This window comes from Ascaphus truei, chromosome 8 (assembly GCF_040206685.1).
Source record: "Ascaphus truei isolate aAscTru1 chromosome 8, aAscTru1.hap1, whole genome shotgun sequence".
NCBI classification, from domain to species: domain Eukaryota; kingdom Metazoa; phylum Chordata; class Amphibia; order Anura; family Ascaphidae; genus Ascaphus; species Ascaphus truei.
In genome coordinates, this window is record NC_134490.1 from 44,420,738 (window position 1) to 44,434,990 (window position 14,253).

Consider the following 14,253-nt stretch of genomic DNA (forward strand, 5'->3'; position numbering starts at 1 on the left):
TATTCTATGACAAGAAGTGGAGCTGACAGGTGCTCAGCAGAGAGTTGTCAGAATAGAAACTCCGGAGCATAATTGATCGAGCACTCCTGAAGGTCTCTAGTGAAGCCTGAATCCAGTAGGTATGAATGAGGTTGACGGTGCACAGAGTGATGGGATACTGATCCCTGAAGATAGCGTGTAGTTCCACCAATATGCACACAGAGATATTCTATACCTACATTCTGACAGCTTTCATTAATGCTACAAGGATTATATTAATAAACATATAAACATAATAAACTGATTGATATATAAAATCTTCTTTAAGATTGTCATCTTTGGCGCCATATAAGTCATTTGCTTATCCACGTCTTTTCTTGTTTTGAAGAAGCCAGATGGGCTAGTTGGCGCCTTTGAACTTCAAGGACATTGGGACTTTTCACACAGTTTATTATTTGGTACATTGTATGTTGTATAGTACTAGCGCTTATTCACTCATTTTTCACTGTAGCAAAGGCGCATCTATACTACTCATACAGATGCTCTCTATATGTGTGATGATATTATAAGCACTTATAAGAGCTGAGAATTAATAGAGGCTCTAAATTAGCAAATTAAGCTATATAGGGACAGACAAGGATTTGACTCTGTCTCTGTATGGACACTATACCATAGATATTAGAGTGATATAGTATTATACTAAATCTTTGATTTGGTTAAATTCCTATCACCTAATATTATTATTAGTGTCGTTTTGTGTGTTAGTTTTATGTATCACCTTATTTTATTATTATACCCAAAAAAAGTTATATTTTAATATATTCATCTATACATAGAGTTGAATGCTAGACAACGAGGACCTTTTTCTGTTCTTGTCCTTTCAAGATCAGTGGTCTTTTGCAGAGAGAGAGCTGCCACAGAAAAAGAGGCCTTTTCAAACTAGGAAGGACCCTGTTTGCTCTGGTTCCCTAGGCCTGCAAGAAGAAGGGCTGCTGGGAAAAGCTGGGACTCACACCCAGGCAGAGGATTGCAACAAGGACCAACAAGCTTCTGAATGAAGTGGATGTACAAGGAACCAGCATTCCAATCCTGCTGAGGTAATTACCTGGAGACCTTTGGGGGGATTCCCCAGCAACTGTCAGATAAGGACTTTATATTTTCGTTTGACTTTTGCATAGTGGTTTATCTGGAAGTAGGCTAGCTACCCAGGGGGTTAGTCCCTCAAGGGGAGTAGGGTTTTATTTTATGCTTTGTTTTCCTTAAAGGGACAGAGTGCCTATTCTTTTGTTGTTATTGTGGAGAATAAACAACTGCAGTTACAGCCTAACCTACTGTCTAGTCTCTTAATGGCCCTGCCGCGAGGCTGTCCTGACACAATACATAGTACATAGCGAACTTTAATATATTATACACCTCCAATTAGAGAAACCTCAGATTCAATATTTATGTATACTTAACTGGGATGCTTTAATGCAAAAACAATGGATACAGCTGTATTAGATAATGGTACTTATGTGTGCTAAACTTTAGAACAACTTAACATGGATACAATGGAATGGGAGTTGAGGCGTACTAAAGCTTAGCACACGTTAATGGATTTTGATAATTAATTAATATAGCCCTTATATAAAATGTACTGTAATTATTACCGTTTTTATACCCTAATTATATAACTAGGAAATATGTATCAAGTATTATATGTACTAAACATTTTAACAGACTTTGGAGTATTACAGCAAATGTTGAAACCACTCAAAGATCTGTTTAAACTGAAGAGAGAGAGAGAGAGAGAGAGAGAGAGAGAGAGAGAGAGAGAGAGAGAGAGAGAGAGAGAGAGAGAGAGAGAGAGAGAGAAAATATGAATGAATATTTTTTTAATAGAAATATGTAATGCCTGGCCATCTTTTTAGTGGTGGGCTCTTCTGTGTCACGTCCCAGGCTGATTCTACAAGCTCCCACCCTGGTGCGAGACCCTCTTCAAGGGGGAAGGCCAACTAAACTGATCTCTGCGACGTGCAATTAAGTTGTTGCAGTTGAGTTTGTTTGTGGCTTAAAAACTTCAATTGTCTGAATTAGAGAGCATAATAATTCAGAATTGGCATTTTGGGGTTGGCAGCCCTGTTGAGCATTGGTAGCAATCTTTTCATTTACAGCATATTGAACTCTTTATTCACTTTTATTTGCTTTTTCATCAATTCTAATTTTTCTTCTTTAGCACCAACCATTTTTTTGGGTGATATCTTCATGTGATTTCAATCGCTGACCCAGATAGCACACATCTTGATGTATTGTGTTGAGTTTCTTCACCATTGCCCTGCGGTGCAGAATTTGGGCACAATGGAATCATCTACTGCCATCGGAGAATCGGCTTGGACTTGGTGTTACTCTTTGCCCTGGCTGAGGTCTTCTTGCTGTCCCTGGTTCTTCCTCAGGCTTGCATGGTGGCCCTTCCTCAGGCTTGTTCGTCTTAAGGGAAGCAGTGGACTATACACTGTATGCTATATGTCCGCCATAGTATAAAATAAATCCAGCATTCACTATTTACTGTAGTCAAATGTTTGAGAAAGCCAAAAGTTGTCATGTTTCATCATGTTATTGATTAGAGATGTGATGACTGTCCAAGATTTAATTTGTTTTTGACGAATTTGCAGAAGTGTTGCTATTTTGTGACAAATTCACAAAGTGTTTTTTAATTTTTTAAGAAGGGTTAGAATTCCACAAAAATGGTAGCATATAAAGGGCTGTGTGATCTTTCACGTTGACTTTTACTTGAGAAGACGGGGACAACACACATCAACGAGTAAAGAATAATAAATATAAAGGAATGGGTTGTATATAGAATGGACAGACAGAAATAGAACACGATCGGGAGGGGGAGATATTGAGAACAATAAGGCTATGAGGAAGAAATAGTAGATGCCAGGTATTGAAGAAAATCAGGTGTGAGAAGAGAGAATAGACACAGAGGATAGAGTGGGGGGTTCAACAGGTGCCACTCAGAATTAGTTAACAATAGTAATAATACTTATAATGCTGTAAATCTCTAAAATACATTGTTTAAATACCATTTATAAAGTACAATTCATTCCAGAGCATTGCGTGCTTAAACCATTCATCAAGTTACTGTACAATGAAACCTGCTCTCTATTGTCGTATCTGGTTTGAAGAATGTTTTGGAGCTTAGATGGAGGAAGAAATAATGCAGCATGTGAAAAATTGTCACGCAGAGTCTCGGGTTGGCAGCTGGGTGCATCGAGGGGGTCTGTGAGAAATTAATTATACTGTATTGTTCAACCATCTAGCTTTTCAAACTTTCCCATTGTTAAAAAAGCCCTTAGGGCCTCATGCAGTAAGCCCCGATACAAAATTTTCAGCACGAATAGCGAAAAGGCTTTTTTTGGGCGATTTGCCCTCGCAGTATTCAGTAAGGGCCGAATCCTTCCGATCCCTGCTGAAGCACTGCGAAAGCAAAGCTGCCGATGAGCTGTGGCGATACAGCCTGGCTCCCAATAAGGCTCCCGATAAGCCTTTGGTGCCGATAGATGTTTGCAGCTGAGAGAGACAAGCCGCTCTCTCAGCGCAAACATTGGCACCAAAAAAAGTATTTAAAAACAACTTTTACTCATAGTGTACATGTGCAGGGGGTCTTCGGAGCTGAACCGCGTTGGTTTGAGGTCCGGGGACCCCCTGCCCCCCGAGATACAGGCCCCTTTATGAGGTGCCGGTATCCCTCGGCGTTTAAAGGTCCCGATCATGTGACCGCGACCTGTAAACAAACCAGAGGGATACCGGCACCCCATAAAGGGGCCTGTATCTTGGGGGGCAGGGGGTCCCCGGACCTCAAACCAACGCGGTTCTGCTCCGGAGACCCTCTGCACATGTACAGTATAAATAAAACACACACATCAATAAAGACTCGTTCCTTACCTTGGCGGCTATGTGCAACGGTAATGAAGCAGCATGAATGTCTTTTTAATTATACTGTACAGTGAGCAGGGGGTCCCCTGAGCTGAACCGCATTGCTTTGTGGAGCAGGGACCCCCTGCTTCCCGAGTTACAGGCCCCGGTATGTGTCATCGGGTGGCAGCGTCGCCGCCATGTTTATAGCGTGCCCGCAATAAACATGGCGTCCACACTGTAACCGATGGCCCAAACAGGGGCCTGTAACTCGGGAGGCAGGGGGTCTCTGAGCCACAAATAAATGCGCTTCAGCTCAGGGGCCCTCCTGCTTCCGCACAATATTATTAAAATACATTAATGCTGCTTCATTACCATAGCGGATAGTCGCTAAGGCAATGAAGGGGTTAACGCATAGTAGCATGTTTATTGGGGACAAATGCCCCCAATAAACATAGCAGCAATACACAACATACAGTATAGTAATGGGCAGAATGACTATTATCCACAAATGGATAATAGTGCAGTTGTCCATTTACAATACATACACAACAATAAAGACTTTAAATACATATAGCACTCACCCATGTCCCACTGCCACGATGAAGGCCATCCTCATCTTCATCCTGCCCATGCCCCATCCGCTTCTGCAAAACAAACACAAGAATTACAACATCCAAATTAATGTCCCCTAACCCCTTAATCACCATAGCGGTTATTAACCGCTACAGTTAATAAGGGGTTAAGCCACCATCACCCACATACCCTCCCCCACAAAGCCCCCCAACCACCCTCACCCAATACCCACAGGGGAGTCCTACCAAATACCCTTGGGCCTAATACCCCCTCCTCCAGCACATACAGTACAATAATGAGCCAAATAAATATTATCCACATAGGTATAATACATTATTTGGCCATTATTAAACACATTCAATACCGTGAAAATGTAAAGAAAATTGTACTAACCTCATCAATAAGAAGTCTCCGTCGCCAGCATCATCCTTGGGGTCCGTTGCCAACATTATAAATAGCCACAACATTTCAATATCATTAACATAACACTGAACCCCTTAATCACCTTATCGGGTACTAACCTGAAAGGTAATTAAGGGGTGAAGCCATCCTGCAATGCCTACAACAGTTATGCATAACATCCTCAGTGAAATAAATACCCATTGCCTAACCAAATTCCATTTAATCATTCAATCTGTAGGCTCACATGCCTCATAAAACATTGCATTTACAGTGTATACATGTAGCATAACATGTAAACTGCATGTACACGCTGCAAATCAATGTTAACAATACAATAATCCCACTCAAATCGCCATACATCACAAGAAGTATATTATTTAATCCAATAAACTCACCATCAATGAATTAACACACATCAATTACATCCCTAAACAATTAAAATACCATCCATACCAATTACACAATGAACTAAAGCTATCCTAACAGAGAACCACTTCAAAACATAGACAAAAGTACACCAACAATTACAATATACTAAAGCAAGGCTTTCCATAACCTACTGTACGGCCTAGAAGCCCAAAACTTACATCTGTCTAAAAATAAAATACATTTAGCACACATCAATGCATAGCCACAATGATTAACAATACAGAATAAGAAGCTTTAACAACACTATCATTTCTTACCCTGTATATATATCTGTACACATACATACAGACATACATACAGTGGGAAGAAATGATATGCATTATAAAAAATGAAAACATGAAAAAGCAACACAAAAAACAGTTACATTAAGAACATTTCTTTATTAAACTTACCATTACTTGCCCCCACCGACTCCCGTTGATCAGCTTACTCACGAACCAATCCACGACACCATCCACGACACCATCCAGGAACAAATCCACGAACCAAACCAGGAACCAATCCAAGAACAAGTGCAGGAACCAATCCAGGAAGCAAGCCACGAAGAAATCCACGAAACAATCCACGACACGATCCAGAAACAGGAACCCATAAAAGAAAAAAACATAACAAATTAAACATTAAAATAATAAAACATGACAATCAAGGGTTGTACTAGTTTTATTCTTAGTGAATCTGTATTAAAATACCTTGTTCCGGGGTCTTCTTGACGTCCGGTGCCACGCCCTGGTCTTCAATCTTCAGGAGGAGGTCCTTCCTCCTCGGCGTCTGGCTTCAAAATGAGACGACATAGGCTTTTATAGGCCTATGACGTCACATTTGTCGTCATATGGTTCCCACGGCCCTGATTGGGCCGTGAAAACCATGTGTTTTGGCCGATGTGAAAAAATTTGATGACGTCACTTAAAGGCAATGCCAGCACAGCCAATCAGAATGGCTTTGCTGCAATTGCCTTTAAGAAAATGTCATGAAATGACACATGGCCGGACTCACATGGTACTTGAACCAATCAGAGTAGGGATGGAGTTCCCACGCTCTGATTGGCTGGCTTACCATGTGAGTCCGGCCATGTGTCATTTCATGACGTTTTCTTAAAGGCAATTGCAGCAAAGCCATTCTGATTGGCTGTGCTGGCATTGCCTTTAAGTGACGTCATCAAATTTTTTCACATCGGCCAAAACACATGGTTTTCACGGCCCAATCAGGGCCGTGGGAACCATATGACGACACATGTGACGTCATAGGCCTATAAAAGCCTATGTCGTCTCATTTTGAAGCCAGACGCCGAGGAGGAAGGACCTCCTCCTGAAGATTTAAGACCAGGGCGTGGCACCGGACGTCAAGAAGACCCCGGAACAAGGTATTTTAATACAGATTCACTAAGAATAAAACTAGTACAACCCTTGATTGTCATGTTTTATTATTTTAATGTTTAATTTGTTATGTTTTTTTCTTTTATGGGTTCCTGTTCCTGGATCGTGTCGTGGATTGTTTCGTGGATTTCTTCGTGGCTTGCTTCCTGGATTGGTTCCTGCACTTGTTCTTGGATTGGTTCCTGGTTTGGTTCGTGGATTTGTTCCTGGATGGTGTCGTGGATGGTGTCGTGGATTGGTTCGTGAGTAAGCTGATCAACGGGAGTCGGTGGGGGCAAGTAATGGTAAGTTTAATAAAGAAATGTTCTTAATGTAACTGTTTTTTGTGTTGCTTTTTCATGTTTTCATTTTTTATAATGCATATCATTTCTTCCCACTGTATGTATGTCTGTATGTATGTGTACAGATATATATACAGGGTAAGAAATGATAGTGTTGTTAAAGCTTCTTATTCTGTATTGTTAATCATTGTGGCTATGCATTGATGTGTGCTAAATGTATTTTATTTTTAGACAGATGTAAGTTTTGGGCTTCTAGGCCGTACAGTAGGTTATGGAAAGCCTTGCTTTAGTATATTGTAATTGTTGGTGTACTTTTGTCTATGTTTTGAAGTGGTTCTCTGTTAGGATAGCTTTAGTTCATTGTGTAATTGGTATGGATGGTATTTTAATTGTTTAGGGATGTAATTGATGTGTGTTAATTCATTGATGGTGAGTTTATTGGATTAAATAATATACTTCTTGTGATGTATGGCGATTTGAGTGGGATTATTGTATTGTTAACATTGATTTGCAGCGTGTACATGCAGTTTACATGTTATGCTACATGTATACACTGTAAATGCAATGTTTTATGAGGCATGTGAGCCTACAGATTGAATGATTAAATGGAATTTGGTTAGGCAATGGGTATTTATTTCACTGAGGATGTTATGCATAACTGTTGTAGGCATTGCAGGATGGCTTCACCCCTTAATTACCTTTCAGGTTAGTACCCGATAAGGTGATTAAGGGGTTCAGTGTTATGTTAATGATATTGAAATGTTGTGGCTATTTATAATGTTGGCAACGGACCCCAAGGATGATGCTGGCGACGAAGACTTCTTATTGATGAGGTTAGTACAATTTTCTTTACATTTTCACGGTATTGAATGTGTTTAATAATGGCCAAATAATGTATTATACCTATGTGGATAATATTTATTTGGCTCATTATTGTACTGTATGTGCTGGAGGAGGGGGTATTAGGCCCAAGGGTATTTGGTAGGACTCCCCTGTGGGTATTGGGTGAGGGTGGTTGGGGGGCTTTGTGGGGGAGGGTATGTGGGTGATGGTGGCTTAACCCCTTATTAACTGTAGCGGTTAATAACCGCTATGGTGATTAAGGGGTTAGGGGACATTAATTTGGATGTTGTAATTCTTGTGTTTGTTTTGCAGAAGCGGATGGGGCATGGGCAGGATGAAGATGAGGATGGCCTTCATCGTGGCAGTGGGACATGGGTGAGTGCTATATGTATTTAAAGTCTTTATTGTTGTGTATGTATTGTAAATGGACAACTGCACTATTATCCTTTTGTGGATAATAGTCATTGTACCCATTACTATACAGTATGTTAGGGGGGTATAGGTGTTGTTGGGTATATATATATATATATATATATATATAATATAATTATTTATTTATGTAGTTATTGTGGGGCTGGGGTGTGTATTTTTTTAATATTGTGGCTAGTGGGGGTGGGTGAAAGGGGTATTAGCCCCAACGGTGGTAGTTTAGGGCTTGCGGGTGGGTAGCGGGAGGCCTTAACCCCTTCAGGACCGTAGCGGTATTAACTGCTACGGTCGTGAAGGGGTTAAGTGCCCCCGCAACCCCCCCGCAAGTCCTAAACTCACACCCAGGGCCAAATACCCCCCTCACCCATCCCCGCTACCCACAATAACGCTGGCACGGTGGGTTAACCCCTTCATTGCCTTAGCGGTTAGCCGCTAAGGTAATGAAGTGGCTTTTAAATGCCTTTTTCCTGCCTCGGATGCATGCCGGGGGGCTCCGGTGCGGGTATCAGCTCCGGAGACCCCCGGCATCAATCACAGGCAGGAAAAAGGGCTGATTTTTTCTAAGTGTCGCCCTTGCCGATGCTTCTCCTTCAGCAAGTTGCCAACTTTAGTTGGCGGGCTGGATTGGCCATAAAATCTCCAATCTGGCCTGCCGATCAGCACCGAAAAGCTGATCGGGGCTTACTGAATTCAGGCGGGAAAAAAAAGTCCCGATAAGTGGCTTATCGGCAGCCGGGTGGCGGAAATTTTTTTTTCGGAAGAAAAGTTGCCGGTAATTCCCACTTATCGGGGCTTACTGAATCAGGAGGGCAAAAAACGGCTATAAAATGCCGAAAAAGCCTTATCGGGGCTTACTGCATGAGGCCCTTAGTTCTCATCCTGTGTGCAGGACAAATACAGTATCTAGCACAGACAGTTTTACAAATCCTACTGGGGATTTTCCAGCACATACAGGTAGATAATATGATTCTCACACATGGAAACAATTTAATTGGAAACCTATTTAAAAAAACAAAAAACATTTTATTGTACTTTGTACTATATTATTTTTTTTAGAGTGGACACTGTGTATGTTTCTATTTATTTATGTAGATTGATGTTTTAAATGACACATAAGATGTCCATGAGTTAATGTAATCAACTAATGTTTGATCAATACTCTGATGCATGACAATATAATCATCAAATCTACAGTTGATATAATATGCTTTATCTTCTCAATAATCTAGTGAACTATCAATGGGTGTAAATAGGTCAAGTTGTTCATGTTAAAGAAAAATCTGTCCAGAGTAAAAAAGGAGTCATGGATACATTTGTGCTAGTGAAGTATACAATGATTTATCTTACGTCTAAAACAAATATTCTATCACTCTGGTGAGTTTAAACAGGTTTGTACAAGTGCAGGTAATGGAATGCCCTCGTCCTACAAGTTCCTGTAAATAAGATGACAAAGCAAAATAATTACTCAGATTCAAAAATCGGCCGTTGGGATTTTTACTTTTCTCTGTATTATCTTATAGAACATGCGATCTGAGATGTCTGTAGTATGAAGTGTATTTGTGAAACACATTTACAATAGGCTTTATGGGTCGCAAATCACATTTTATTTGAATGCTTGGTGCTAGATTCATAGAGCTTCATTAACTCTGGGCTAAAATACAACTCCCACACACACACACTCTCGCACACACACTTACTGTCTCCCCCCCACACACACACACTCTCGCACACACACTTACTGTCTCCAATGAGCGCTCCCTCTCTCCCTCTCTCACACACACACGCTCTCCCATACACATACTCTTACACACACACACACACACTCTCACTCCCACACATTCTCACACTGTCTCACAATGTATATGAAAAGAACTGTAAATCATACATAAGTGCTACTATGATCACTAATGGTGATCATTAGATCTGAGAAAATGTCTCCAAGTGGGTGATTAGAGACCCTAAACAAGGGACAAAGGAACTATAAGGACCAGGGTGTCAGGCCAGCGTGGTATACCTACCACGGGCGTGTCTCCCACCGCTGGCCTGACACCCTGGTCCTTATAGTTCCTTTGTCTCCTAATCAAAAATTGATTGGGCTGCAGGTTTTCTGGGGCCTGGACACCAGAGGTTTGAAAAGCTCTGACACAGGTCAGATTCTTCAGTTCTAAGTGTTCTAAGAGTTCCATCTAAGAGTTTCATCAATTCCATCTTGTGTGATTCACCTGAGATTCAGTCCCATTGGAGAAGTGGCCTGGAATATTTTACTGTGTGTTTGCAATTAGGAAAGATTAGTTTTGTTATCCCAGTTTTCCAAAAAGCTTGTTGTGCCCGCAGTGTGACGCAGTCACGTGGTGCGGAAGACTGGTGGAGAGAACCAAACCCGGAAGTCCTGCGGTGGCTGACAGTGGAGGAACCGCCGGCGCAGCCTGACCTCCCTGCAGCAGCCACTACGCATACAGGTTACATCTCCCACAACGGACACAGACTAAGCTCTATTTCCATTGCCTGATTTCTGGGGCTTGATTGTAAGTTCCCACTGCATCCGTGTGCCTCCTGATGTTCATCAACTAAACCTTTTTTTGCCATTTTCTACACATGTGTGGCTATTCTTAATTTCAACCACTGTGTCATGTGTACATCTTATTTTGCTCCATCCTCCCATCCCATGGGATTATAGCAGTGGCTATCTGTATACATCTGTTTTATCCACTGTGTATGTTTCCATTCCCAGTTGCATCATTTCCCTATCATACAGGATTGCACTATCATTTGTGTTATTGTTTTTTCTCCTCATATGTTCATCCTGGTGTCTGCACTCCCTGACTCCTGGACACTGCAACTATATAAGGATCTATAAGGAAGATCCAATGAAGGTCGAGCTGCAATATGACACTGGTCATATATTATTTTATCTTTATTATCTATTTCATATTCTGCATTTACTATAGTGTATTATTTCCTCCCATCTGGAACACCCGCAGGAGCGCCTGGTGATTTCTGTGTTCTTACTTATGTATATTACATGTTTATGTTTACAGTTCTTTTCATATACATTTTAGATACATTTCTTAGCTTATGAGAAGACAATATAATACTCTGTTTTTATTGTGGTATGTTTTTTTCCTCACCTACTGTAGGTAGTCCTCTGGGAGTAGTCTTTTGGAGGTCCAACTAAGGCAAAAAATTCATACATTGAATAAAATGTGAGCTATGGTATGGGATCTACAGCTGCCAGGCTTCTACACTGCAGTACAACAAGAGGTGTATTTTCATCACTGCGCATGCGCGAGGAGATCGCGCTGGTTTCAGAGGACAGGCACGGAGCCAGGGAAGCTCCGTGGTTACCATGGTAACCCGATTTTTTTACATCTCCACGGAGGTTGGAGAATACGACACAGCTTAACGGACACTACCATCTGTATGCCATTTGACTGATTGAAGTAGCGCGCACAACGGATGACGTCATGATGCCTTTAAGAAACCTTATGGTCTACACAGTTCATCGCAGACACTCTCTGAAGTGAGGAGCAGGCTTGTGTGACTAATTAACTAAGGACTGTCTGGTTTGAATTGCGTGATTGCTTATACCCTGACTTGCTTCCTCTCTGTGCTGTTGCTGTTTCACAAAGTGCATTGTTGCTTATTGCATATCATTTTTCCCACATTATCTTTATACCAAGGCTGAATTGTGGATTCATTTTGTCATTTAGTTTAGGATATTATATGTTGATTTAATCATTATATTGTTCAGAACTTGTGGAGGGTCTTCTATTGTTTTTATTTGGGGTCAGTACCTGTTGCTGTGGGTTGTGGGGCTAGGGAAGTACCCTCTTGTCCCTCTGGGACTGAGGGGAACGGGCCTGACGAAGGGTTAATTCCTGAAACGTTGCCCCCCTATATTCCCCCTTCTTGACCCACTTTTATGTTGTTTTGCCCCCTCTCCACCCTTCACCCCACCTTCCCTTCCTTTTCCCACCTTATTCTAATTTTCCATTTATCCCATTATCCTCCTGCACATCCCACATAAGTTTCTACCTATGAGTTTTCTGTTCTCTTAGTGTGGCGTTGTCAGTTTTTTTTATTCATTTGTGCACTGATTACATTTTCTATTTGGTTATATGCCAGTGATTCTGATTCTATTATTAGGGTGTGCTGGATATTTTTTCAGTACTATATTGTGTTTGAGAGGGATTGGGCCCTCTCTAGTCCATGGCTCCCCGCTTTATGTATATTTATCTATTTGTGTGAGTGCTGTCTATTATTTTTGTTTATACCGCTCATACATTCTTTGTTCCTTATGAATCCGTCCCAAGTGTTCAGTGTAGAGAAGTTCTAACAGGTTTAACATAATAACTGTGGAATAGAGTTAGCACACAGCTCCCAGGAGATATATGTAGAATAGAAACACTGAGAAACACATATACAGTAGTGCAATAGGTCTGCAATGCACACATTATACATGAAAAGGGTGGATGGTATTACACTCACAAATTAGAAGTGTAAACCAGGCCTCATCAGTAAGTTAGTAATCTTCTTGGGGTTCTTAAATACAAGAGACAGGAATATAGTGTAATCCGATAGAGAAATCTTTACACATGTAAACATAAACAAATGCACTCACAAACATCCCCTTAAAAAGGCATTGGAGGCCGCAGGCTAAATATAAATATATATATATATATATATATATATATATATATATAAACACACAAATTCCCAGCAAGCTCAAAGAAACCCAAAAACATACCACATATTATATATATATATATATATATATATATATATATATGAAAAAAAGAAAAAACTGCTGCGCTAACTAGGAAAACAGACAAATATATAATTACAAGTATAATGTTGTTGTTAACCAAATTGAAACAGTGGATAATGGGTGAATGTTCAGTATGCTACTAAGGACAAAACAACGAATAACACACAACAGGGACAAGGGGAAAGGGAAAAAGAGGAAGGTAGGAAAAAACGGGCCCCAAAAAGAAAAAGAAAAATGTCTGTAATCAGCTGCTGGGTGTCGCTGTCGGTCCTCAGGAACAACCAACTTCCTCTTTATCTATAAAACAAAAAGAAGACAGAGCGGCTCCCATAGAAAAATATTGTATTTTAATAATAATAATATGTGCTGATAGATCACAGACACTTACAATATACAAAGTAAATAAAGGCGGTGGTTAAAAGTCTTTAACATCACCCGTGGGAGCCTCCGTTTGTCGATGATCGACAAACGGAGGCTCCCACGGGTGATGTTAAAGACTTTTGTGGTGTTTAGGTGCTTGTGTATGTTTTATTATTGTGTATTTTGGGCATTCATGTATTTTTATTAGGGTGACCATTGACTGCTATAGTGGCTTATCATGCCCATATAATATGGGCATGTACCACAATGCAAATCAATGGGTACAGGGTGGATATAGTGGGTCCGGGGTGGGTGGTTAGGCCTCCAGGGTGGGTAGCGAGGGATGGTGAGTTAACCCCGTAATTACTATAGCAGTTATTAACCGCTACGGTGATTAAGGGTTAGGGCCATTAGATTGTATTATTTATTGTATTCTTTCTGGCAACGGAGGACATGGCCCCGATGAGGATGCCCTTTATGGTGGCAGGGGTAAGTAGAAAGGTTTATTTACTTTACTTCTACTGTCTGGCTACTGTTTTATTTAATAATGGGCAAATGAGCTATTATCCATATCTGGATAATAGTTACTTGGCCCATTACTGTATGTGTTGGGGGCCGGGGGGGGTATTTATTGCAATGTAGGCCCCCCCAAAAAAATTTCCAACAGGATTTGTACTGCAGGCTAGCGGGGACCCATGAGGACCACCCGAGGACCCCTGGACACCCGTGGGGACCACCAAAGGACACCAAGATACCCGTGGGGACAACCCGGGGACCACCTGGAGGCCCACGGACACCCGAGGGGACCACCCGAGGGCCCACAGACAGCCATGGGGACCACCTGAGGACACCCAGACACCCACCGGGACCGGTTGAGGACACCCGCGGCCTCTTGTATCAATCATGTGGGGTAGAG